This window comes from Carassius auratus, chromosome 20 (assembly GCF_003368295.1).
Source record: "Carassius auratus strain Wakin chromosome 20, ASM336829v1, whole genome shotgun sequence".
NCBI lineage: Eukaryota > Metazoa > Chordata > Actinopteri > Cypriniformes > Cyprinidae > Carassius > Carassius auratus.
The window spans coordinates 15,667,548-15,694,918 of NC_039262.1; the positions used below are offsets into that span (position 1 = coordinate 15,667,548).

The 27,371-nt window shown below is 35.8% G+C and overlaps 1 long non-coding RNA gene across 1 annotated transcript in view; it reads right to left on the reverse strand.

Moving 5' to 3' along the window:
- Window positions 1-21,420: 21,420 nt before the first annotated feature.
- LOC113121024 (uncharacterized) overlaps window positions 21,421-27,371 on the reverse strand; it is a 33,102-nt gene continuing 27,151 nt past the window's right edge. Inside the window, exons 8-9 of the long non-coding RNA XR_003294663.1 lie at window positions 22,587-22,767; window positions 21,421-22,213 (exon numbers count right to left, since the gene is read on the reverse strand). This is a non-coding gene — a long non-coding RNA (uncharacterized LOC113121024). The remainder of the gene's footprint in view (window positions 22,214-22,586; window positions 22,768-27,371) is intronic.

Consider the following 27,371-nt stretch of genomic DNA (forward strand, 5'->3'; position numbering starts at 1 on the left):
CTTAAGGCACAAGTAATGTAGGAAAAGGAGAAGTGATGTCTGTCTTATAGGGGCAGCAAAGGGAAAAGAAGCATGGAAGAGAGGATAAAACAAGGATAAAACACAAACAAACAATGTTATTTAGACATCTTCTTTATCATTTAGAGATTTAATGAATATTATATTACATAACATTTTGGCCATGGAGATTTATGGCCGCATCTGCCTTGATGCATCTGAGTCATCTGTTTAAATAAGTCTTAATTTATTTTATGCAAAATGAAGTATTGTTTGACCCATGAAAACAGACAAAGCAATCGAGGTAGTTAAAAGCAATCTAGATTTTCCATGAATCATACCAGACAACCCTATTAATTAGGTACTATAAAAAGATACATTTTTAATAGGACACTAGAAGAATCTCTGCAGACAGATACCATTAAATCAGTAGCATGCGGTGGTCTTGTGAAATGAGTTGGCCCCTCTCTGCCTCTGGGTGTTGATTTACATGTTTCTGTAAATTAACTCCATTTGATGTTTTCAGAGTTAATCTGTTAAATGCATTGAATCAGCATTTAGCTTGTTACAAAAAAAAAAAAAAAAAAAAAAAAATTATAAAAAGATTATTTTGTAAAGGTATGTTTACATTACATGTTACATGTTAACTACTTACATTTTCAAAACTTTGCCTCTTTTTCTTTTAAAACTTTACACACCAATCCAAGAACTGCACACACAAAATGCAAAATGCCTCACATCTCTTGCTAAATGTAGCACTGCATTCAAAATATCACAAACATGTCTCAATGCAAATACCTTTGCCATAATATTAATTCCCGTTAGATTTTTCTGTGTGACATAGAGAATTGTGTGTTGTGTTTTGCAAAAAGTGTTTTATGAAATTGAAAACTGAGTCAAAGGCAGAGAATATGTGTATGGTTTGGAAGACTTGGAATGTGGTTCTGCTGTTTGAGTGTCAAGTATAGTAAAGATTTTGTGTGCAAGCAGTTGAAAAAAACTGTAACATACTGTTTATTACAATTAATTCAAAATCTTAAATTTTTTTAAGTATGATAATGCATCAAAAGTTAAAAGATAAAAGTGCATCTGTAATAAAAAAAGAGGCAAAGTTTTGAAAATGTGTGTAATAAAAACAACATTTATTTGATGCTATTAATTGTAGTTATTGATATTATTATCAATTCACCTTGTTGTTGACCTCTTGATCCACCAATCGGTGATATGTAACGCAGATGTCCTAAAGATCACAGGCACGGCACGGCTTTAATCATATAGGTTCATTTCAAATTAGTTACATTCGAGTGTAGGTTAATTACTCTTTCCGTTTCTTCCAATATGAAGCATTCAGTCTTATTTTTGATGATTTTTTTCTCCTTTCGATTCAGGTCAGGGACATTCAGAAAATGCATCTGCCACAAACCCCTTGAGTTTAACTACAAAAATGCATATTCCAGCCAGAGAATAATTAATCTAAAGACAGAGATCCAGGGGTTTATCTGTCATGACATGACCTCTCTTTTCCTGTATCGACGGAAGTGTTTCGGTAGCACTTTATTTTACAGTCCTGTTCCTTGTGTACATACTATGTACTTATTATAGTAATTACAATAACTATGTAATAACTAGGTACTAACCCTGAACCTACCCCTAAACCTAACCCTAACCCATGTAGCTACCTTGTGTTACCAGAACTTTCTTAGATAAATACACTATAAGTACATGTTAGTACACGTACTGTAAAATAAAGTGCAACCAGTTTCTGTCCTTCTGTTTTGGACATCCTGTTTGATTCCCACACCCAACAGTTTCAGGTTACCTGTGCATTGTATAACAAAGAACTACACAGCTTTATATTCAAATAGACAAGGATGAGATAGATTCATCAAAATTGGTTGCCTGTTGCAGCTTCTGCTGATTTTGCCGGGGGTCTCATCACGATACAGCGAGCTGGCGTTTATCACAGTAGGGTGCACATGACGACTCATTGTGCATGAATATGAGGCAGATCTTTATCAGTAGTCTCCAAAACCACAGAAAACATCGGTTGGTAGTTACTGTGCTGCCATAATGCACTGACGCACACACCTCATATAGTATGACAAGTTAATATGTGTATTGAAAATCAATGCAGCTGCAATATTGCTTGCTAATAGTTAAGAGAACCTTGGTTTGGACTTTTGATCAGCAGTGTACATAAGTCAACTGTGAATCAAAAAAAAAAAAATAATAATAAAGACAAATACACAGAGAGAATTAATCCCAGCATTAAATATTTTTATGTTACACATTTTTTCCAAACTGCAGAACATTTCTGAGAACTACAGTGCAAAATCCAGCCAGAACATACAAGATAACATTTTCTATTCAGTCCACTTGGAATTAGATTGTCTATTTTGCATTATTTATTAACGCAGTTTCGCATCTTGTGAAATGAGACGCCACTCATCAAAACGTCTACACACACACACAAGTCTCTGTCTGTCTCTCTGCAGTGGGCAGGATCTGTCTCACACGCTGTCATCTGTCCTATGCGGCGTCCTGCCATACTCTTCTCACTCCATCCTCGGAGCCGGAGGGGGGAACAGCGGACATCTCAGCTCAGGCGTATCATGGTTAATGCCACATGTGGTGCTGAGGCAGCCCTTGCAGATTTCGACAAAGAAGAGTGTGTGAGAGAGAGAGAGAACGAGACTGAGAAAGGATGAGTGCAGGTTTAGTGGAGTCTGGAGAGCTCTGGCATCCCCAGCATGGATAAGTCTCCCTGTACCTGACAGCTTGCCTGCACCGCTTCAACATAACCTTAGCAGCTTTACTGAGATTTGCTCTCCACAGGGTCCAGTTCATTCATACACCCAAGAATCCAACACTCCTCTTATTCTGCAGGCATGTCAAGAGGTTGGGACAAAGAATTGGCTTGTGGCTTGTTTGGGGTTTTGCCACAAATTCGTAGAGATGCTGTTGTGAGACTGTGATCTCTCCATCATGCAGACTCAAGTATTTATTGTCCAGTCTACAAGAGCAGCTCAGAGTGTCTTAGCTAAATGTGTGCACTTTCTCGATCATAGATGCCCAAACCACCATTTTACTGCTTGGCCTTTAGCAGTAAAACATTCGCGCACCTCTTGTTCTACATCATTTGGAACCACAAATAGATTAGAAATATATCATTACTATTACAAAGCTCTCTAAAATACCCCTTGCTGAGTAGTCCATCTGCAGTCAACTTTTAAAAAAAAAATGTTTCCCGAAACCTTGCAGTTTTTTCCTCTCCACTGCCTGGCGTGGAACACATTTATGCATTACACTGTACTGCCTTTCCAGAGTTTTTTTTTTTTTCTATAAAACATGCTTTAGATGATAATATATCTGATCACTTCACTCCTGTCTAGTGCCATTTTCAGCATCTTATGCATGACAGAGTACTCTAAAAGCATTAAGAAGTAAAATAAGTTCAACTTTTAACACCCTTGTCTTTAGACCTTGCGTTTTTAATTCCACTGACCCATTTCATGGCCAATGCTGAAATAAGTCAGGAAACTGTAGTTTCACATTTCTGTAGGAAGTTAAATGAGACAGATTTCCTTTCTCTAAACCCATGCAATTAAACGAAATCCTCTGTAAAAAGAAAGCAAACAAATGGCACAAGCTGGGTAAACAATGCGTTGCAATAAGTGAATGAAATCTGTTGTTTAACACCTCTAAGGAAGAGTTAGCATGAACCAATTTCTCATCACTTACGAGGTGATCTTGCCTGCTCAGGCGGTTCACCTTGCCTGCAGGCTGTGCAGAAGGAGACCGTGTGAGGAGGAGGCACTGGAGGGCACTGCTGGCATTAGAGAGCCAGGCGGATTCAAGTCTTCAGGGCTCAGTGCCCAAATGCTACCCCATATTGCTGTCTGGCAATAGAGCGGCGGCAGAAGGCGGCATGTGAAACGCGAGCATGTTTGTCGCCACTCTGCTCCACACAAAGCAGACAGATGTCTTCATTATCGTAAGGAATAATGATGAAGGATCTGGATTATGATCTGGCAAATAAATGGGAAAATACAGATGGATGCGAGCAGGAAACTGAAACACACATGCTCTCACACAATTATATTCAATAATACCATGCTGTTAAACCATTGTCCATCTGAAAGGATCTTTACAGTTTTGCACGTTCATGCCTCGCTGGCTGCAACAGTAATCAAACTAGATAAAAATAAAGCTACTGCTGTTTATTTACCTGCAGCACTGAGGCAGTAAAACGGGAAAGCAGAGCACATTTGATATTAAACAGATTCGCAACTTTGTTTACATGCCCACGTAACCCAGCCTTGGAAAAAAGCAACAGACAGCATACAAATCAGAAAGAGAAAATCCTCAAGTACAGACTACACTTATGATTCATCAAAACATTCAAAATCATTTCTTGTTTACTTCGGCCACGACGAGATAAAAAAATAAATAAAAAATTATCTGGAGGACTTGGATGGAATTCTTCCATTGGCAATAAAAGACTGTGCAGACTTTCCCATTAAACTGAAATGAAATGTGTGGCCTGTGAAGTGTACTGTAAAAGCATCAAACAGCAGAGTGAGCAGCACTTCTTGTGCCAGTACACTAATGGTCTCCCTCTTTCTTGTGCTTCTGTGTTTTGTGACCCTTGTATCTGGGCATCTGACAACCTCATCAAAAGTGATGTCCCTTTTCTGAAACTATGCTGTTTTTTTTTCTTCTTTTTCTTCTTTTTATAGTGTGATTAGTGTATTCGCACTAAAAAACACAAAAAATAAAAGTGCACTTCAAATACCCATATGATGTACTTATTTAGACAACTAGGGAGCCGTGTCTTGGACATTGCACAGACAAATACACCTCACCAATTTAAACATTCAAGCACAAAAAGCCATGCAAGAGCTTAAGGGACCTTTTACATGTTGCTTCTTTTGCGTGCTCAAGTTCATTATTTCAATATAGACACAAATGCATTTTAATGTAGAAAATTTAAATTTAAATTAAATAAAATTTATGCATTTAGCAGACACTTTTTACATTGCATTCAGGCTATCAATTTTTACCTATCATGTGTTCCCGGGGAATCAAACCCCCAACCTTGCGCTTGATAGAGCAATGCTCTACCAATTGAGCTACAGGAACACTTTAAACATAGAAGTGACATGTTCGCAGCCCTTGTACACAAATTTTTAATGCGTGTCTATGCCACAGAAAGACGTGTCTCACAGCCCGTGAACACCAAATTTAATTCGGCATCTTCTTGTACTTGAAAGGAAAAACTTGAAATACATAAAAGTTTTGCCAAAATACCTTGGTGAGTGTCCTCGAAAAACTGTCGGTTATGTCTTAATTGAATGTGCAGAAATCAGAAATGTGAATTTGTGTATTGGATTCTGGCATTGTTGTCTTAAAGTGACCATGCCTAATTTACTAGCTGCCATCAGTGTCTTTATTGTTTATCCAGAAAAAAAGAGAGAAAATCTCTCACTGCTCTTGACTGAATTACTTTTGCAGTTTTAATAAGAATTAATATATATCAAAGTTAAAGTTTTAAGTTTATTGTAAGCCCAAGGGGCAATTTTTGATGCAGCATAAAATCTGTAAACATCACACAACCATCATACTAAAAACAGTCCATAAACAATACAAACAACACTCTCACAGGTTTAGGAGTCTAACAGCAATAGGAAGTTTTAACTCTTAAGTTTAGACATTCTATAACGTAACCCAGAAGGAAGCATTTTAAACTCATGGAACAGCGGATGAGTATGATCTCCAAGAATAGTTTTAGCTTTCTGTAAGACGAACCACTCCAAACTGTCTGATAACTATCTGATATTTAATTTATACAGTGAATACCATACATATGCAATGTTATTTTAAACAAGATTATTCGGTTTCTGTACCTGAAAAACCTACAAACTTGAAAAAAAAAAAGATTTGTATCTGTTTTCTGTGTATTTATTTGTGCTATTTAAACATTTGCAAAACACAGCTATGGCCCTGCTAATTGCCATTATCAAAAACTGTCTCTACATACTTTGAGCCAGTTTACTTGGCAGCCATAATTTCTTTCTTAATTCATGTGGCGATTACCTATATTACCTATATAAATTAGCATTTACAATATGGCTGCATGAATGAACTTACTGCTGAAATGAGTGAAATGCTAAATCTTTGGAATATTGATACTTGAATGGGGCGAGAAATCTCCATATCCATTTGTTTTGTTTGTTTTAATAGCATATTACAAATCAATATTACATTTTCAAATGTTGCTTTAAAAAAAAACAGGCTAATCTAGCACATTCTGAAGGATAAAAGGAAGGTCTTCAATTTCTGTTGTCACCATACTGAGTGTCACAATTTCTCCTCTCATAGACTCCCTGATCTATACACAGCCAGTATTCTAAGTGTAGAGCATGAGCTTCCACAGTGTAATGTGGAAGTGTGTCAGGAGACCCACAGACTGCAGTGTGGGGAGAGGCCATCTGCCGCTCTGCACCCAGTCTCCATCCTCAATTAAACACTCACCAATACAGGCACTTTTACAGATACCCAGTGAAATCTGAAACAACCCTGACCTTAGTTGGGATGCCATTCAGTGCAATTAGCAATGTCAATTAGTCCGATTCCATGTGTTCCCCATGAGTCGACTCGGCTAATAATGAGCCATATCATTTGGCAGGAAAGTGACTTATGCTGAATACCAAAAAGACCTCTGTGACCCTGGATATTCATAATCGACACCAATTATGCCACGAGCCAAAGTGTATCGGAGCACCAGCGCCTCTCACACCCAAAAATATAGTCTCATTAACATCATTTATTCACTGTCAGGCTGTTCCAAACCAACATGGCTTTCTTTTTCTGTAGAGCACAAAAAATATATATATTTTGAAAAACATTTTCAAGTTTTTAATTATTTTTCCCATACAATGAAAGCCAGTGTGGTTCAGAGTGTGGTTCTTCTTTTGTGTTCTACAGCAGTTTGGAAGTCATTCAAGTATGTTATTTTCATTTTTTGGTGACCTATCCCTTTAAGAGACATATGCACATAAAATATACATGCACTGTATTCATATGCAGTGTCTATAAATCATCAACTATTGATGTGAATTGGTGATAGGAAAATATTATAGAAGTACCTCCCTTTGTTTGTGTTTTCATTTAGTGTTTTCAGCCTTCAGCAACTTACCTGTTAGCTTAGCATAGCATAAATTATTGAGAAAAGCTCTTTTGATTAGCTGGAGCAAGACATCATAACACTGTTTTTGATCAAGCAATGAGTAAGGAGGGATGATTTTGTCAACTCGTGACCAACAGAGATCTGACTGTCTCCAGCAATAAAATCGCTGTCAGTGTAAACAGTATGTGAGCGAGCGCTTCCCTCTCAAACTATCATTCCTTCTTTCTCTACATATGCTGTAAACTAAGATCACAGCAGATGGTGGCAGAGAACTAGGCTGACAGCTGGTACATCACATCATACTCTTAAATAACAAATATAATCGTGTCTGTACTGAGGAAAATCGAAACCGTGAACACAAAGGACAGAAAGCCCCTGTCCATGAGTAAAACATTTTTTAATCTTGACTCTAAAGCAAAGCATTTTTTTCATCCTGAGGAACAAAATGACATACCGTGCTTGAAATTGTCATTAAACCTGCTAGTCTTAATTACTTTAAGAACAGGTCTTACGGTTCTTAATTATCCTGAGACGAGGGGAACTGACTGGGGATCCAAATTCAAACACCCACATGCCATGTGGAAAACATAAAAGAACCATTCACATAATGAGCTGCCATATACAGTATAAGGGGCATTAATCAGGAGTTCATTTGAGGTTTGGGATGTGAGAAACCCCTAAAATCTGGAGGATATCACATTAGATGGCAATATCCAATATATGACCTGACTCCTCCCCCACCAAGAAAAAAAAAAAAAAAAACATGGGTTGACATTGTTTTATAATAATGGGGTAAAACAAAAAGAATAAATGAACAAAAAAGTTATTTGAAACTTTTTAAATCACAATTCAGGCTTTTTTATAAACTCAGAATTGTGAGTGTAAACTCAGATTTCATGCTTTTTAACATCTTGCAATTCAGTTTTTATTTTTCAGAATAAAAAAGGTTATTTCAAGTTTTTATTTTACAGTTTTGCCCTTTTCCTTGCAATTGTAACTTTTCTTCTAAGAATATCTTGCAATTCCAACTGTATATTTAGCAATTCAATTTACACTGAATTGTGAGAACAAAAATGTTATCCTTCTGCAGAACAAGCTTACGTAAAATACATAAATAGATATATTTAAAGAAAAAATATATAAAATGAAAGATCAGTCAATATGGAAACAAATGATTCACTTTTTTTGGACATGTAGTCTTGGGTTTAAGATCCTTTTACAGTAATAAACCAAGCAAAATTTATAATAAACAGATATAGAAACAGAGTGCATTTGAACTTTAAAGGTTGTTTTGAGTGAGCAAACTCACTGAATCAAGACAGATTGTGTTTACTGGATCAAACAACCTCTGGTCTGGAACATACAGGAAATGCAATGGAATGACAAATATACCATAATATTTATGACAATATTTATTATATATTATGAATATTATCATATACTAGAATATTTAATATTTATTATACATATACATAAATATGTTAAGCAATATATTTGTTATACATTACATATATATATATATATATATATATATATATATATATATATATATATATATATATATATATATATATATATATATATATATATATATATATATATACATATATATGCCTAAAGCTGTGTGCACATGCTTTGTGAAAACGTTCTATAAAAACAACATCTGGCATCGGTGCCACACTATCTGTTGCTCACTGTAAATGAAAATACTCGAAGATGATCCATGCATTTTCCTGCTAAGATAATCAGTTGGTGTCTCAATAATTAAAAAGCCATTAAAGGTGCAACAGTCCTTGCTCTCCTCGCAAAATGACACAGTGAAGAAATGATGTACTGTAGGCTTTGAAAACAAATCTGTAATACCTGCTGCATAATGGTACCTGTAATGTTGCACCACTGAAACATCACCTATCATTTCTGAAGCAGTATGTCAACCATGGAGGCACTTTTTCTGCTCCACTGCATGTACATTCATATTATGTGATACATGCTATTATTTATAAAAGGGAATTGCAGTGTTCTGAGTGATATGGCTAACAATAGCACACATGCATGAGTCAGACAGTTGTGTAAAAATATGAATGGGAAAATATGAAAGGGTGCAAATCGTGGTGAGGATTGCATATTAACAGCCTGTCAACTAACATAAAAAATGAGCACCAGATTATATGGCCTAGTTATGATTATCAAAAACTGTCACTGTAATTATGTGTGATGTGTTTGACTAAGAAGGCCTGCTGCCAGCAACAGTCAGAAGAGCCTGTTCAAATTTAGTTTTTTTCTTGTACATGAGATATATATATATATATATAACTGTACTTTTTGGATATTTTGCCAATTTAAGGCAGCCTAATGCATTTCCATGACCCTAATATCTGCATATATAAAAATATTATACACAATAAAAATGTTAAAACACAAAACACACTATGAAAAATATATTTTGTAGATTTTGCAGATATTTTGTACATTTTTCTACTTAAAAATGTAATGTTTAATTCAATGTTACATTTAATGTTGCATTTAGCCACAATAGACTGTTACTGTTATGTTGTAACTACACAATTATGGGGAAAAAGCATGTTTCCCCGTCTCAACTGTAGGCCACTCACAAGTAATCATCTTTTCTGACTACAGTAGTTTTTGAAGGCAATATATCATTCACATGTATTTCATTATATCATAGAGGATATTTTGGAGGGCAGCTGAGCTACTGCCATTGAGATTAATGAAATGCTAGGATAGCTTTCTCCGCGTATTTTACGCTCAAGCATTGTAACGCGACACTCATAGTTCAAACAATTTCAACTTTGACCTCATTTGCTGCTGACCTTTCAAAGCACAGCCAATTATTATCAGACAATACACAAAGCATATGAAACATCCTTGCAGTGACTGCTCCACGTTGCCTTTTAGAGCAAAAGCAACAGAAAATATTTTAAAACAGTCAAAATTCATAAAGAGAATTTCTTCTTTTTTATTTGTACACTGTTTCTCAGTTTGTGAACTAATTTAAATTCAAGAGAATCCTGCAATAGTTATGGCTTTTGATACAATGTATCAAAAGCCATCAGCAGGAGGTTATTGCTGTTTTAAGCTCAAATTCAAGTTTTTTTTTGTTTTTTTTACTGTGTAGCAGCACTTACTGATTTCTTTCTGTCTAAAAAATGTTACTGTAAGCTGTCTGCTATGCTTTTCATGTGGCAGTTAAAGCAATGAATGATAACTCCCATGCCCTGATGCAAGTCATTTGAAAGGGCCTTAAAGGTACACAAAGGTAGTGTATGCCAAAAATAAACTGCAAATTGTATTAGTAAATTCACACCAGTGTGATTGGTTATGCAGTGAGAGCTCTTCTCTGTGATTCTAATTCAAAATGGAAAATAATTTCATTTAAGTTTTTTTTAATTTATATTAATCTTCAAAAAAAGTATGTTTTATTTTATATATATTTTCATATTTTTTCATATTTATAACAAAATGATGCATTTAAATAAATATTTTTAAAGATTTAGAAAATTATAAGCATAACAAAATAAATACAAAATTAAAACCTGTACCTTTGATGATTATCCAGAACGAAGAGTGGAAGTCATTATGTCTCATATGGTCTCAGCAGAACCCCTGTGGAGTGTGTCCATCTGTTGCATCTCACCCTCTGTGGTCTCTCTGGTCCATGCAGTGCTCGCCTCTCCACCTGCACTTCATAAAAACACTCAATCTGACCTCTATTGTTCAATTCATGTCAACACAGGGCTGAAGGTCAGCGTTCACTAGGTCACTAACCCTGCTCTTAGGAGACATCTGAGAGGCCCCACATGGAGTTGCCATGGAGCTAGACTGATCAGAAGTGATCAAAACAGACACGGCGTGTTTATGAGAGTGTATGGGTAGAGTTTGGGGTCTGGATCTGAGGATCTACCCTGTCCACGATCTGGTGACCAAAGGGGCCACAGTGAAGTCAGTCGCCTCAGGGGGCGTTTCTGCTCCGGGCCTCTTAATCTATTAATGAATTCAATTACAAAAGCTACAGCATGAGGCACAAAGGGCTGAGGGATGTCTAACCGGCCAAGAACTTCACCACAGAGACTGACGCATAATCAGGATTCTCTTTCCCCTAACAACCAACAGAAAGAACAACGTCAAAGACTCTTTAAAGACTAAAAAGGTATCTTTCTGAGGATTAATAAGGAATATGTCAGTGACAGCGTTAAAATTAAAATGGTTACCGTTTTTGATCATTAAAAATGAAGCTGAAGTTACTGAAACTAAAACCGAAATACAGGTGAATTAAAGCAATCTAGAAAAAAAACAACTAATTGAAATTATGCAATGCATATAAAATTACTAAAATAAAAAAAGTACTAAAAAAATAAAAGCTAATCCAGAATATTAATAAATTCTATAAATAATAACAAATGGAGAAATTAACTAAAATAAAAATAAACACTATAAAGGCGAGTTATCATCCTCGTGCACATAAAAAAATAATAATAGTGCTAATTTTTGGGTTTTATTCAAGCAAAATGTTATTTAACCTGACTAAAATTAGCCCAAGTTAATTTTGGATCAAGTAAAAAATGTGCAGGTTACCACTTTTTTGTTCATTTTATCTTTATTTGATGAATCAATGCCACCATTATCAACAGAAAGTGTACAAGGATCTACATATAGAATGACTAGTTAAAGCTGCAGTCCATAACTTTTTCAGGTTTCAAACACGGATAGCGACTGAGGAAAAACTTATGAACTGCAGCTTTTACTAAATCTCCCCAAAAAAACATTTGTTATTTTAAACTATATATATAAAACATACTGTTCAGTGTTTTTAGAACCTGGCGAAACTAGATTGCATAAAAGATGCAGGTTTTTGCAATGAAATACTGGACACAAAGAAGCGTAACTTAATGAATTTGCACTGTAACAAGCAAACATCACTCAGCTCAGCCTTTTTCAACTTTAGAGAACATCTTGTTATCTTAAAAAACAGCTGACAGAAAATACATGAACCCCACAGGAAGGGCAATTTTTGTACGAAATCTGCCAACACAGATTTCATTCTCTTATTAAATTATTCTCAGACCTTAGGGTGGCATTGAGAGAAAGGGTAATTTAAAGAGTGACAGTGAAAATGGATGAGAGCTGATCCAGGGAAAGATGGAGGCACCCTCACGGCCCAGGAGAGGCGCTGATTTATGAGACCTGAGGGGGAGATCAATGCTGACCTCAACCAAACCTCCCTACTGACACCACAACCACCCTGAGCCTTCATGAGCCCTTACCCTGTGGCCCAGAAAGGGATGAGGGAAAGTCAGTCAACCCTGAGGGAAAGGGATGGAGGAGCAAGTGCCGATCCAGGAGAAATGTCTCTTTCACCTGGTTCTCCTCCCACGTTATCCATCTCTGTTTCCAAACACCCACACACACAGAATGAATTTCCAACATGCACACATGCTATTACAAACATGCTTAATATGCAGTGAACGAAACACAGTCTGATTAGTGTCACCTTTGCCCTCTAGCATTGGTTATGTAAGAAAAGTCATTTGAATCCTGGCTGTTGTTTTATTGGCCCTGCGTAGGATGGAAAACTGCAAGTTCATTTTTAAATGGAAAACAACAACACTTAAGCTATTTTCACCCTGTTGATTGAAAGGTATTTATTTTTGTATATTAGTGGGTTATGTGATGTTAAGTGCATCAATGCATGACTAAAATCTAACATTTCGAAAGTTTACACCTAGAATATGTTGCAACAAAAAGCCCTGAAATTTTCCCTGAGAGACAATAAAATTTTTCAGCAACCTGTGTTCACGTTATCTAGTGGCATTTTCATGTTTAATGCAGGCTGTGAATGATAAGATTTTAAGTTTAAGTTACAATAAGCCATGTATCATCAACTAAAAACAATATATTTTTTTTTTTTTGGAGAAAATTTATTTTTTAATATTTTAGTTTTTCTTTTTGTAATTATATTATATTATATTATATTATATTATATTATTTTATATTATATTATATTATATTATATTATATTATATTATATTATATTATATTATATTATATTATATTATATTATATTATATTATATTATATTATATTATATTATAAATTAGGGTTATTATTGTATTATTAACCCTTTTGTTATTCAGTTAACAAATGTTTTAATTTAGTTTGCATTATTCTGCTAAGTCTGTTTTTCACACAAAGCTGTCATATGACCGCAGAAAAGTTGTCTTTTTTTTCTTTTTCTTTTTTTCTTTCAAACCTGTAAACACTACCAAAAATAGAGATCATTTTATTGTGTTATTATGAATACATTATACACATTGATTTTTCACAGTTGTTTTACGCATATTATAAATAATGCATTGTGTTGTGTTTAAGCGTTAAAGGACATATCTACAAATAATTTAGATTTTCCACAGATTTTTCTTTTCTAAGAGTGACATATATGCTTTTATTGTATAGAAAAGAGCAGCTTGAACATGGATCAAAATATCTCCTTTCATGTTTCAGAGAATAAATGCTTATGCTTTAACTGTCCTTCTATTGCCATTCATTTATTTAATTAACACAAGCCGAACGAGAGCCCTAACTTCTTTGATATAAAACTAATTTCTGAGGAAAAAGGACAGGTTTTTATTCTCTCGTAATGATGCAGATAAATTTGGACAAGAACAGGATGATAATTATGCTTCTTTATGCTCCTTATGAGTATCTGAGCAGCCCAGCAGGTCAAACAAGAAAAGAAGAACCCAAATCAAAAACAGCTATTTCATACCTCCAGTGCGCATATCAATTATTTGCACACACCTTCAACAAACTGTGAAAACGGCCCCGGCAATTTCCTGGGATGGAATGAAGCATAACACGCAGGGTTATTTGTGATCATCACAACATTTTGGGAACGACAGACAGACAGAGCACTTTTACTACACGTAAGAGAGGCTGCTTTCCACACGCAAGATGAAAAAGCCATAAGTGACTTGTTTCAATCTGATTAGACTCTTTAGGGACAGAGTGGACTGTAATGAATAACTATGATGAAAAACAGTATCAATCATGTTTAACCACATCTACAGATAAAAGCTGCGCACTTATGGCTATCATTTACATCCATTTATCAGCACTTGGGACTTTTTACTAGTGTGTGTCAGTGTGGGAGTGTTTCATTGAAAATACTACTAGTTTGACTGCTTCTTGTGTACATGGACACACCAAGTCTATAATTTGTGTAACATTAAAATTGGCCAGGGTTAATGATAGTGTGTATTCACATATATAGCCTACTCTCTCAGCACACAAAGATTTGGTTTTAAAATCTGCTGTTTAAAACTGTCTGCGCTGTAATTTTTTAAGCAATATAATCTGATCAGTCTGTTCAGACCGTGTAGTCAATATCCAGTGTACAACATCTGTTGCTATAGTAATGATGTAAACGTCAACACAATGTCAGCAGACTTTCTCACATTACAACTGTGAGCTGTCAGTGTGTGGAACAAGAGGACGGAAACTGCAAATTTTGCTTCTGCTCATGTTCGTAACGGCATCTGAACTCGTGCGGTGTGTGAGAATATAAATGAAGGGGGATTTTATTGTTTACTGTTTCCAAAACTGCTGTTCATTCGCTTATTCACTAAATAATGAACAGCAGAGTCACTACAATCTTAAAAATAAATGTAGCCTATTATTGGCATCTATGGTTCCGTGAAGAACCTTTGAAATCCACTGAACCTTTCCATTCCACAGACGGTTTTGTAGATTAATCGAATGTTCTTCACACTAAGAAAAACATGGTTCTTTAAAGAACATTTCTTTGAATGATTATTTGAAGAACCCAAACATGGTTCTTCTGTGGCGTTGCTGTGAAAGGTCTCTTTTGAAACTTTCATTTGTGTATGAGGAAAGAGTTAAGATGGCAGCAGTAGGTGTGTGTGTTTGCACCTTTGTGACCAAAGGGTGATAATGTGTTTTGCATGAAGTGACGAATTGCCCTAAAATGGACCCTGATTCTGATTATCACATGGAGCCACATGCAGCTGAGCTCCTGTTAACTGAAGTGATGTTCCGGGTTGGATGTGTCTCTAACAGTGCTGCTGAGGTGTCTAAAAGGAAAGTAAGAAATAAGTATTGGTCGGGATCAGGATACTGTATGTGCAATCCAGACAGTCACAAAATGAATATAAGTGGGAAAGTCCACAACAACTCTATAACAAATTGATAAATGGTGGGAAATGAAGTGGTTAATATAAACTCAATGTTTGACGAGGAAAAACTTACAAAAAGGAACAAAACAAAAGACAAACAAAAAGGTTCAGTATGAAATGCTGCAGTTGCTAAACAACTTCATGCATCCAGACCAATAGATGTCAGTACTGAGACCAAAACCGAAGAAACTTTCGGAGTTGCTAAATTCTGTCATAATCTGCTTACCATTTATGATATTTCTTAAAAATAGCAAGTGTACCATGCAGTCCATCTTATTTTTAACATAGCCGAAACAGACATGTATAACTTGAATGTGCGAGGCTTTCAGTATCGGCAGCTTTCAGTTATTTCCTTTGTACAAAAAGGTTTGCACACTGGATTGTGCAAATACTTCAAAAGTTTACTGCATTGTCATTATTCTTGTTATTTACCTATAGCGGCTAATGAATTTGAAGTCTTGCACATTTACAGCTTATATCAATATTAAAAATAATGTGGATTATAACTTTAACAGAGAAATACATTTCACTGCTGTTTGTCTTGCAGAAGCTAAGGACCAGTTTGTTTATAATGCATGCTGTCAAATGTATTTACATTTATGTTCTATTATTTGATTTTTAATGTTATGAGTCAACAATACACTTGAGTATCCAACCGAGCACCAAGCATGACTGTATATATGAGTGGGTGAGACAATTAAGTCTGATTGGAAGTGCGCCGAACATTTCAAAGTCAGGTTAAATGAAGTGTGCTACACTCTAGATTGAATAGCCAGACTGAAACGCATGACTTCCTAGGTTTACTATGGGTATCAGCTCTGAAATGAAGCGTAACTTTAGGCTTTTATTTTTTACAAAAACAAATAACTTCACGCAAGTAAAACATGTTCTCAGTTTAGCGTGTCAGGCATGTATTGTCTTGTCTGTCATGGCTACCTTGTATTGTTTATTACATTTGAGGTTGTGATGAACATACCTCAGTATCATTTACAGGCTACAAGTGAAGTGTCTGATGTTGAAGAGATTGCTGGAGGCTTTGATGATCAAATGCAACATTATGTCATGATATTATAACTGATGAATGGGACTTTCCCAAAATCTTTCCCACACAGATGGTGCTGCTAGACAGATGACAAGGAAGAGCACTAAGAAGAAACAAAGGTAGCCAAAACGAATTGTTGTTATACTATAAAAAAAGGTAAACCAATCGTTCAACAGACTAAAAATGAAATTAGCAGAAAACAAGTCAGTCCTTAATGAGCGTTAAATGCACATTATGAGAGAAACCAAATCAAAATATAATTTGATGCAATAGGTTTAAAAATAGATGTGGAAACATTGCTGATTTCATTTTCAGTCTTTCATTTACAGACAGCTCTAGCGAATTATTTGCAGACTGTTTTGAAATTGACATATTTTTACAAAAGTACTTCTATTTAATAATGTTAACATGATGCAACCGTGTATCACTGTGCAATGGCATTGCAGCTTTAATGTCAGATGTTGTCCTGTGTTGTTGAACTGCCCCTTTCCCTTTGCATCACAAATGAGAAAGTAATTAGGCCCACTGGTTAAATAAAGGTTATTTAAAAAAAGAAAAAATCTAGTAGAGAATAAAGGTCTGGGCTTAAGAAGCGAGGGTGGAGAATGCACAAGTGGTGGAGCAGCAGATGGCTCGGAGGGGGCTGGGATGAGGCTCGTTGTGTTTAAATAGATCACTAGAATAGGGCCCTGGTGAGTTTGACTCTTCATGGCTACGGTGTGTTATACTTCTTAATGTGCATGTTACATACTATTGTTCGCACCATTGGGCTTTTGTGCGTAATTAAGAGGGAAATGGGTATGGGTGAAGGTACAGAGGATGGGGGTCTTCCTCAACTAAACTGTTTCCCAGAACAGCTGAGCAGTGAGGGGATGCATGGCGCGCTGCCCCATCACGGCGAGCGCGGTAAATTTAGCAGACTACAGCACAAGACAACTCTGCAGGGAATGAAAGTGCAGAGGATGTTTTCTCCGTAGTGTACCGTTACAAGACGGCGATCATTTGGAGACGTGACAGCATCTCTGTGTGCCTGCGTGGGACAACCTCTGAACGGTTACATAATTGGTGCACTGCAGGAAAAGAGAGATAGGTTGCGTAGATCTCTAGTTCAGTCTGCAATAACTCAAAAGAGATGCAGAGAGACATGAAGAGTACGGCAGAGCAGGGGGAGATGAGAGGATGAAAGGACGACTTTCAGTGGAGAAATTTAGATATAACGAGGGCACATTATGTAACACGGTTTTGCTGTTAGAAATGGAAAACATGACAAAAATACTGATTAATAAGGAGGTGTTTACATAGAAAACGTGAGATGCATTGAAGAACAGTAAAAAATTTTGAGTATGACATATGCTACAGCAAAAAAATAAAATAAAAGGAATATAATGGAAAGACAAGATGCTTGGGATGGTTGCCCCACCCTCGAACTCTTCTGATTGGTCCACTGTTTTTAAACTGACATTAATTAGCACACAATTGAAATTTTAAGCTTTTAAATTGATGATGCACAATACACAAGAAAACATATTTTTTTTAAAGTTAAGCTAAGAAAACAAACAAAACAAAAAGACTCTGTTTACCAAATGAAAGTTTAGGATACTTACACATTTTATTCATCAGGATTATCTTCACAAATTAACATGTTTATGAATTTATTATGAATAAATCATAATTCAACTTCCTGAAGTAAAACGCTATTGTCTATAACATACAGTATAATCTAGGCTATAAACAAGCTACACCACGTAGTATGACTTCAATGTTAACATTTATTAAGCCTCTAACATCTTTTTTAGTCATTATATTTGTAGTTATAATAATTATAATAGTTTATGACAGGCCATTGATTTGTTGAAAAATAATGCAGACTCCTCTTCGCACAGTGGTTGCATTGCCACCTCGAGAGTGCGTTGTTTTACGATAATTCAGTGGCCCAAAATCATGTATTCCATTTATTCATAATAGACTTATAAATTCAAAAGTTTTGTAAATGTAAGAAGTTTCTACCGATTAATTGTATGCGGAATTTAGTATCAATAATTGTGTAAGATTTCTTAGTGTGTTTCCTATCTTATACTCACAAAATGATTTCCATATATCAGTTTCTTACATCTGTATATGAAATTCAGCTTCCTCTTAAAATAAAACAACACAAAAGTAAAATAATAACAAGCAACACACACACACACACACACAAAATATCTAGGCACAAACAGCATTTTAAAAATTCAGCACTCATACAACACACAATGTGTGTGGTTGAAAACTATTAAAAAGCAGTGTTCTGTGTTTTTTTTTTTTTTTAAGTGTATATGCTCAGTTTGGCCTGGTCCAAACAAACATAGTGAAGATCAATGAGGTCATGTTTACTCTCACCTGAGCCCAATGGAGTGACTACAGTCAGAGGAGACAGATGAGCTATCGGCCAGCACACAGGAGAAGTGTCACGTTGTATAAATCTCACAGCCCTCTACCCTCAACCTCCAGGACACAGCTGGCCTGTGGCTCACAGGAAAATGATTATGCACAATCCACAGGCTTTATCATAGCTCAAGGCGAAGAGAAGCTCAAAACAGCCTGTGACTAGGAAGGGTGCAAACAGCATGATATGTTGCATTTGCTGTGAAACCTAAAGGGACTGTATTTATCACTTATTCATCACAACCATCATCACCGTCATTGTATCTAATGAGTGTCATACGACATTATCATCCATTATTTTCCACTTAATGTCTACGAACAGCATCTGTGGCATGATGTCGATTACCAAAGATGGTCATTTCAATTCATCCCTCAGCTTTAAAAAAAGAAAAAAACAAAGCACATATTAAAAATTAAAAACAACAACACAAGAATTCAGTTCTGGTTCCCACTGACTTCCGTTAAATGAACAAATACAATGCAATTCAATGAAAGTAAATGTGAACCGAAACTCATGGTTACCAATATACATTAAAATATCTTATTTTGTGTTTAACAAAAAAAAAAAAAAAAATTAGTGTAAATTTGGAACAACATGAGGGAGAGAGTACATGATGACAGAATTTTTATTTTATGGGTCAAACCTTAAAGCTGCATTTAGTCATTTTATTTAAAAGTTTATATAGTATTTTTTTTATTATTTGCATTCAGTTAAGATGAAGACTCCAGTCTCACAAAATCAGTCATTTTATTCTCACAGAATAAATGAACCCTAACCTAAAACGACTATGAATAGTGTATTTCTGTGTTGGTAACTGCAAACTTTGGCATGATAATACATCCACACCACTAAGTGTCAGTATAACTGATGTATCATCTACCAAAACATAATCAACTGAGTGCACCCTTAATTGAAAACATGTCAGTTACTTGAAATTACCTTTATTGTCTTTTGAGGTGAAACTAAATGTTTAGGGAAGACAAACTACACTATGCATTCATTTTCCAGACCTAGGGAGAAAGTCAAACCTACGAACCTAAGAAATGTTTAATACCCAAGTCAAAATGCCCTACCTTCAGTTCAACAGATTGCTCACATCTCTACTTCAATGCAGATCTATGGGACTCTTTCATTGCTTCATCATCATCATCATCCTTCAAACACAATCTCTAAAAAAAGTAACAAATTAGGTAATAAGCATAACTCTCCTTAACAAGCTGCATGGAAACATAACTAAATTCAGTTTGAGATTATGAAACACAGTTCAGCGATACCTTGCGGTTATCTGCAGGATGTTAAAATCACAATGTTGACCTTGCTCCAAGAGGACCATGTGATTAATATACCAGCCTGACTGAAACCAGAGTAGGTCTACATCCAGACAGAGTGGGAAGCAATTTGCACACAATGCTTTGAAGAACTGAACCCGATACAGTTGAAGTATAAGGGCTCCCTGAGCCTGCATCTGTGGACAAATCAAATCAGATGTGAGTGACAGGCTGCAGTACTGCAGAACCAGACCATTATAGTGTCTTGTTACCCTTCAGTCTGATCAGCAGAGCGGGTTAAATAGGCTGGAGTTTCCCCTTACTCTCGAAAGCAAACACATCTTAAACCTCCAGGTAGCTGCATACTGCTCTACCATGTATGAATATGGCCTTTCACACAGAGAGGCTGATGGTTGTTTAGGGGTAAATGGTTCTACAGGATCTCTCTGGAGGCTTTCGTTCTGATGAGCTATCTGTTGATGAGCTCTGTCAGGATATATGAGCCCCAGGCAAAGCCCATGGTATTCATCTGACCGCAGACTATATCATTAGCCATTACAGTACTTACAAATGAAAACCGGTTTCATATGTTTCAGCTCTTGTGGTTCTTGAATGCTCGGATCACAGCCCCACCAAGACATTAAGCTTGATTCTTCTAATGAAATTCAGAAAGCACTGATAAATCGAAGTCTTAAACCACCTTGACCATGACTCCTGAACAAATCTGATTTGAGACATTAGCAATTGGATCACAGACGTGTAGCATGTGGGAAATAAGTCTGTGTAGATGTGTAGCATGCTGTGGTTTGGGAAAATGGGGTTTGTGAGGGAACTGCAAGTGGTTTTTGAGACAATGAAAAGGTAATAATGAATTAAGGTATAAAAATTTTAAAAAATAAAAATAAATTAATGGTTTGTCTGCATGTCATGTGACCATTACCCAAAATCAAAGAACTGTAAACATAGGAATGTGTTATTTAAATATTAACATAACATTTCTGGGTACTTCAAGTAAATATTTCAGTTTAAAAAAAAACATTTAAGAATTTCAGCTGTAAGGTAATACTGTGCATTATTTGCTTTACATGAAATATATATATATATATATATATATATATATATATATATATATATATATATATATATATAAAACAAGAAATGAAATCTAGGGAAAACATATAAAGTACGAACTCTGAAGTCATTTACTCACGTTATGTCATTCCAAATCTGTATAATTTTTGTTCTTTCTTCAGTGGAACATAAAAGAAGAATTCACAAAAGAAGATGTGCTCTCATTCTTTTTCATTTAACTACAATGAACGTGGATTTGGGCTTTTAAACTTCAAGATGAATGCATAAGCAACATAAAATCTTAATTAAAACATCCTAAACATATGTGAATTTATTTACATACAGATTAAAATATTTTGCTTTCACTGTGTACTCTGAAATCCACATTTGATGATCTAATGAAAACAGTACAAATGAGGGTCAACATAACATAGCTGTACAATTCATTAATATTGATCATAATCCAACACAGGAACATTTATCTTTTCATGGAAATAGGAAATATAATAATATCCAATATAACATAGAGACATATAAAAATAAAAAATGAAAACGCAACGTTTTTTCATTTACACAGCTTCCTACAATGAATGTTTTACAGCAAAGGTACATGTAAAACAAACTGTTATTATATTGTCCCACAATGCATTCGATATGGTTTGCAATCTCTGAGATACTCAGGAAACTACTTTAGAGTTTCCTGTCTCTTAAACTTTTAGTGTAACACCAGCAAAGTACTAAAATGGTTTAAAGTTCTTCAATCTAAAGCTGCGAGCCACCTTCTCCCATTGTAGCTCATTCGTCATCCAGATGCTGCAGTTTAACTAGTCATATAATGCATTGTGAGGGAGAATGACCTTTTGTAAACATGCAGCATATTATATGTATTTGAAATGTGCCTTAAAGTCTCCTCTCCTTGTCATAGGGAGTAACAGAAGTGGATAGAAGGATGAGTAGAAGTTCAGGGATCAGACGAGGGTGCAGTCTAAAATACCTCCTCTTCTCATCCGTAGTCTGTAAAGAGAAAGCCTGTGATGAATTCTGTCACTTCTGGATACAAGTTGAAAAAAGAGAATGCTAAAGATTAGATCAAATTACATTGGTAGCCTGCTACTAGGACACTTCTGTGATAAGCAACTATTTGTAGATGTACTGTATGACTTGCAGAGGAGCAGAGATAGGAGCAGTTTATCAAGATGATAAACACTTCAAATGCAGTCTGCCACGAGTGCTAGAGAGTTACAGCTCACTTAGCATTACGCGATTCGTCAAAATGAAGAGCCAGTCCTTGGAACTAATCTAGGAAGCTCTTGATCATTGAACCCTTGAGCCGTGACTTCATTATCCTTGTCAGTGACACGATTACAATCTGATGTGACATACTGACCATTTCCACCTATCAGCTCCATGGCGCTAATGCAAGACTCCTCTGCCTCTTCCTCATTCTCTTCCTCCTCAGCGGGTTCCTCATATGCCACAGGGCCACTTTCCAACACTGGGGGAGGGGTGGGGGCTGGAGGGGGCTCTGGGGCTGCAGGAGGCAACATCATGGTAATGCTAGGAGTGACCTGAAATAAATAATGTTTCAGAACAATAAGAGATTATAGATTTGCATAGAAACTAACAATGTTTCCCTGAAATTCTAATGTCAGATATAAATCATTGTGCTTATGTCATTGTGCTTACAGTTCCAATCTAGTCAGCAGTGTGTCTTGATCCCATTCCCCCTCAGTCTGCCTAATTATCTCCATAATGTTCAATACTGAAGTGTGCATCTAATGAATTGAACTGTGGAGCTCATGTGGGTAATGTAGATTTGAATCTGGCCCGATCCTATTTGCCCCAAATAACTTCCATAATAATGTCCATTATACCGATTCTTAGGTCACATCACAGTGTGATGACTAGCAAATGTGCTGCTGATGTTAAATCAAGGTGCTCATGTGGGAAATGCAGGGTTGAATCTGGTTGGAACAGGTTCCGAGGTCCTATTTCTCCCAAATTATTTCTACAATAATGTTCATACTTAGTCATAGTGTAATGGATAATATATGTGCATCTAACTTATTAAATCTGCTTGTATGTATAATAAAGGTTTAAATCTGGCCTACAAGAAGTCCCAATCCCATTTCCATACTTTATCCTGAATAATTTCCATATTAATTTAAATGCTAATTTTAGTCAGCACCATAGTGTAGTGGCTAGCATACGTGCATCTGACATTTTAAATCATAGCGCTCATGTGGGAAATGCAGGTTTGAACCTGGCTTACAGCAAATTCCAAGCCCATCGCCTGTGTTTCCCAAATAATTTGTACTTCATTCTGTATAATTTCCATAATATATCAATTTAAATGCTATTTTTAGTTAGCACTATAGTGTAGAGGCTAACATACATGCATTTGACATGTAGAATCTTGGTGCTCATGTGGGAAATGCAGGTTTGAATCTCGCCTGCAACAACTCCTAATCCCTTTTTCACAAATTTGTTCTATAATAATGCTTAATACTGATACTTACTCTGCCCCATAGTGCAGTGGCTAGCATTAGTTAATCTGACATATTGAATAATGGTGCTCATGTGAGAAATACAGGTTTGAATCTCGCCTGCAACAACTCCTAATCCCTTTTTCACAAATATGTTCTATAATAATGCTTAATACTGATTCTTACTCTGCCCCATAGTGTAGTGGCTAGCATTAGTGAATCTGACATATTGAATAATGGTGCTCATGTGAGAAATACAGGTTTGAATCTGGCCTGCAACAACTCCTAATCCCCTTTTCACAAATATTTTCTATAACAATGCTCAATACTGATTCTTACTCTGCCCCATAGTGTAGTGGCTAGCATTAGTGCATCTGACACGTTGAATCTTGGTGCTCATGTGGGAAATGCAGGATTCACTCTGGCCTTGAACGTGCGCTGATTCCCCTCCCCTTCTTTTCTCCATAATAATTTCCTGTCATTTTCTACTATCTGTCCAATAAACAAAGAAAAAAAGAAAAAAAAACCTAGTGATTCTACACAGTCGAGGAAAAAACTGATTAAATCGAAAAGAACGAGCCCAAGTGAATCAAGGCTACATTTCCCAGCAGGCATCTGTGTAAGGAAGTACAGCTTAGGGGAAGCAGAGGCCTAAATCAATTATCATGTTGTGAAAAATGGAGGAAGAGCATGAAAGTCTCAGTGTTAATTATAGCACAGACTTGCCGCTGTATGGTGAGGCAGCTCTTCAGGCAGTGCCAGTTAAGGGGAAACAGCAGCAGCAGGATTCTTGTAATAGGGGCTGCCAAGCTTGGCAAACGCCTAGAAGACACCCTGCAGCTCACCTGTGGGTAACACCCAGAGTGAGTAACCCGGGCTGGGATCACAGAGATAAGCAGAGGCCTAATGACTATAGAATCTGGGCTGGGGCATTAATGATCTCATTAGGAAGAAGAAAATTACGAAAAAGATAAAAGATAATATTCCAGCAGTTTTCTGTTTAGTACATTCTATGTTTTTTTTTTTTATGACATCTGAGCTAAGACCTTTAATGCATGTCTTAAGCACTGCATGAATGCTCTGCTTGTTCTCGTTTTGTGAGAAAAAAGGGCGAACAGCTAATGTTTCTCTGTTAAGAATGACTCTCCTCTGAATCTCTCTGAGAAAGGCACAATGCATTATATAAAACTGATTTAGTACAGAACATCTTGGCAGCAATCTGGTTGACCCCTGCAATCATATTGTGCGTGATTTTCCCCCCACAACAGCTATTTTGTCTATTTGTTCATGCACTTCAGGCCACACTGCTGTTTATTTAAGACTGGCTATTTTGAACAGAGACACTGAGACCAAGCGAGCAAAGAAGCAATCCATCAAATGTTGTGCCTTGAACATTATCACAAATATAGACTTTCAATTCAATGTATACGCCATATTTACCTTGTATTGTGAAATATGCTGGTTTGCTATTTACTGACATGATATTTAGGTATGAAGTTTTTGATTATCGTGATGGATTTACAACTGAAGTCAAGCAGGTTTAGTCCACTGAATTTGATTAGACCTCGATTAACCTAAATTAGGTCAACAAGAAAACAGACCACAAACAGTTCTGCACTGGGATGTCATTCAGTAATCATATTAGATCTTGGGTTGTGAAACAAGGTGCATAGTTAAAAAATATTTTTTTTAATATCCAAGGCTGTTCCAAATGAGTTGGTAGCAACAAGAATAACTATGGTTTGTGACGACAGGTGCTTTGTATGAATTATTGGCTGAAATCATCAAATTTCAAACCAAACATTTACAATTATTACATATTAAATTCATAAAATTAAATTTTGCATATTGTTGGGCCAACTAACATTGAAACATTTTTTTATCACAAAAATACATTTTAGTAATGTTGGATTACCACTGATTATCCAATGTAATAAGTAATAATACAAGGCACTGTGGATGCTGTTCTCTTATTCTTGGGCACGGATGATATTAATGGACAGAGTCTAAAGAAAGGAAAGCAGAAAGAATGAAATAATTATTTTGTGAATTTTCAGTGGCTTCTTCCTTCTTCAAAGCAGCTTATACATTGACATAAGAGCTCATAACCGGCCTAATTTTTCTTCAAAAAATGTGAAAATATGAAGCATACTTCCTGCCCCCTCTTTACTCCCACCCCACAGCAGATTACTGAGGCATATCTAAAGCAATAGATTCACACTGAGACCTGCACTACTGGGGCTAAATAAGCCCTGTGGCACTGATGAAATGCTTAGCTTACACTTCCCGGCGACTGGATTTAAACATCAAACACCAGCACTATTTTGGGCTACTATTAAAGAGACCAGTATAAAACATTAATTAGTTTGATGGGGGAAGGCGAGAGAGGAAAAAGGGAACTTTCTGAAATAAGAATGACCTTGATCTGGCTTCATGTTAGTCCACCTATTTATGTCACAAATTATGATTATATGATTTAGAGCTTAAAGTGCTACAGTGGCAGTGAAAGATTTCTGATGGTTTTGTTTTTGTTTTTTTACATATAAGACAGAAGAAGAATAAATAAATAAGTTATTTAAAGGGATAGTTCGTCCGAAAATTTACATTGTGTCTTTAATTACTCACCCTTTATGGCATACCAAACCTGTAAGACCTTCATTCATCCTCTGAACACAAATGAAGATATATTGGATGAAATCAGAGCTTTTTGACCTGTGCAGGCAGCCACATTAAAGTCATTATTTTTGTTTTCTTTGGGCACAAAATGTATTCTTATAGCTTCATTAAATCAAGGCTGTATCACTGATTTCACAAAGGATATTCTGATTATGTCCTACTACCTTTATGGGCCTTGAACATGGTAATAGCGTTGTTGTCTATGCAGGTTGTCTATTTTTTCACCGAACATATCTTAATTTGTGTTCTGAAGATGATATACTGTAGGTCTTATGTGTTTGGAATGACATGAGGTGGGTTATTAATGACAGACTTTTCATTTTAGGCGAACTATCCCTTTAAGTACAAAATAAATAGGATTATATTAATGTATGGTAATAATAATAATAATAAAATTATATAATACATTAAATTTCTTTAGCACAGTTCATAAATAAAAACTGCTTCACAAAGTAAATAAATAAACACACAAGAGGACATAATAACAATAATAATGATTTTAATTATATTATACATTTGATTTATATAGAACCTTTTATACATAAAATACAACACAAAGTGGTGGAAATAAATATAATAATTGTTATCATTATTGACAATTAATAATAATAATGTAAATGTCAAATTTAAAAAGATATATTTTCACCAGATTTTTGAAAATCTGAATGCTTGGAGCTCGTCTCTTTTCAATGTGGAAAAGTTGATAGATTTCCGGTCATAATAGCTAAAAGCAGTTTTGCCAGATCTCATACAGTAGGGTTCACATTAAAAAAAAAATAGTGTGTGGTTTGTTGTCTAAGGTGCCTTTGAATACCCAGAGCTTCACCTGAATGTGCTAGAATGACTGTGCATAAAAGCAGCATTATGACTGGGCAAGCATTTACACAATAATATGCAGAACAGCACTGACCATCTAAAACTTTTAGGGCACGTTGACACCAACGATGATGCAAGCATTTTCCATACATTAAGGAAAGCTGTCCCAAGACAGACATGAACGGTGCAAACTG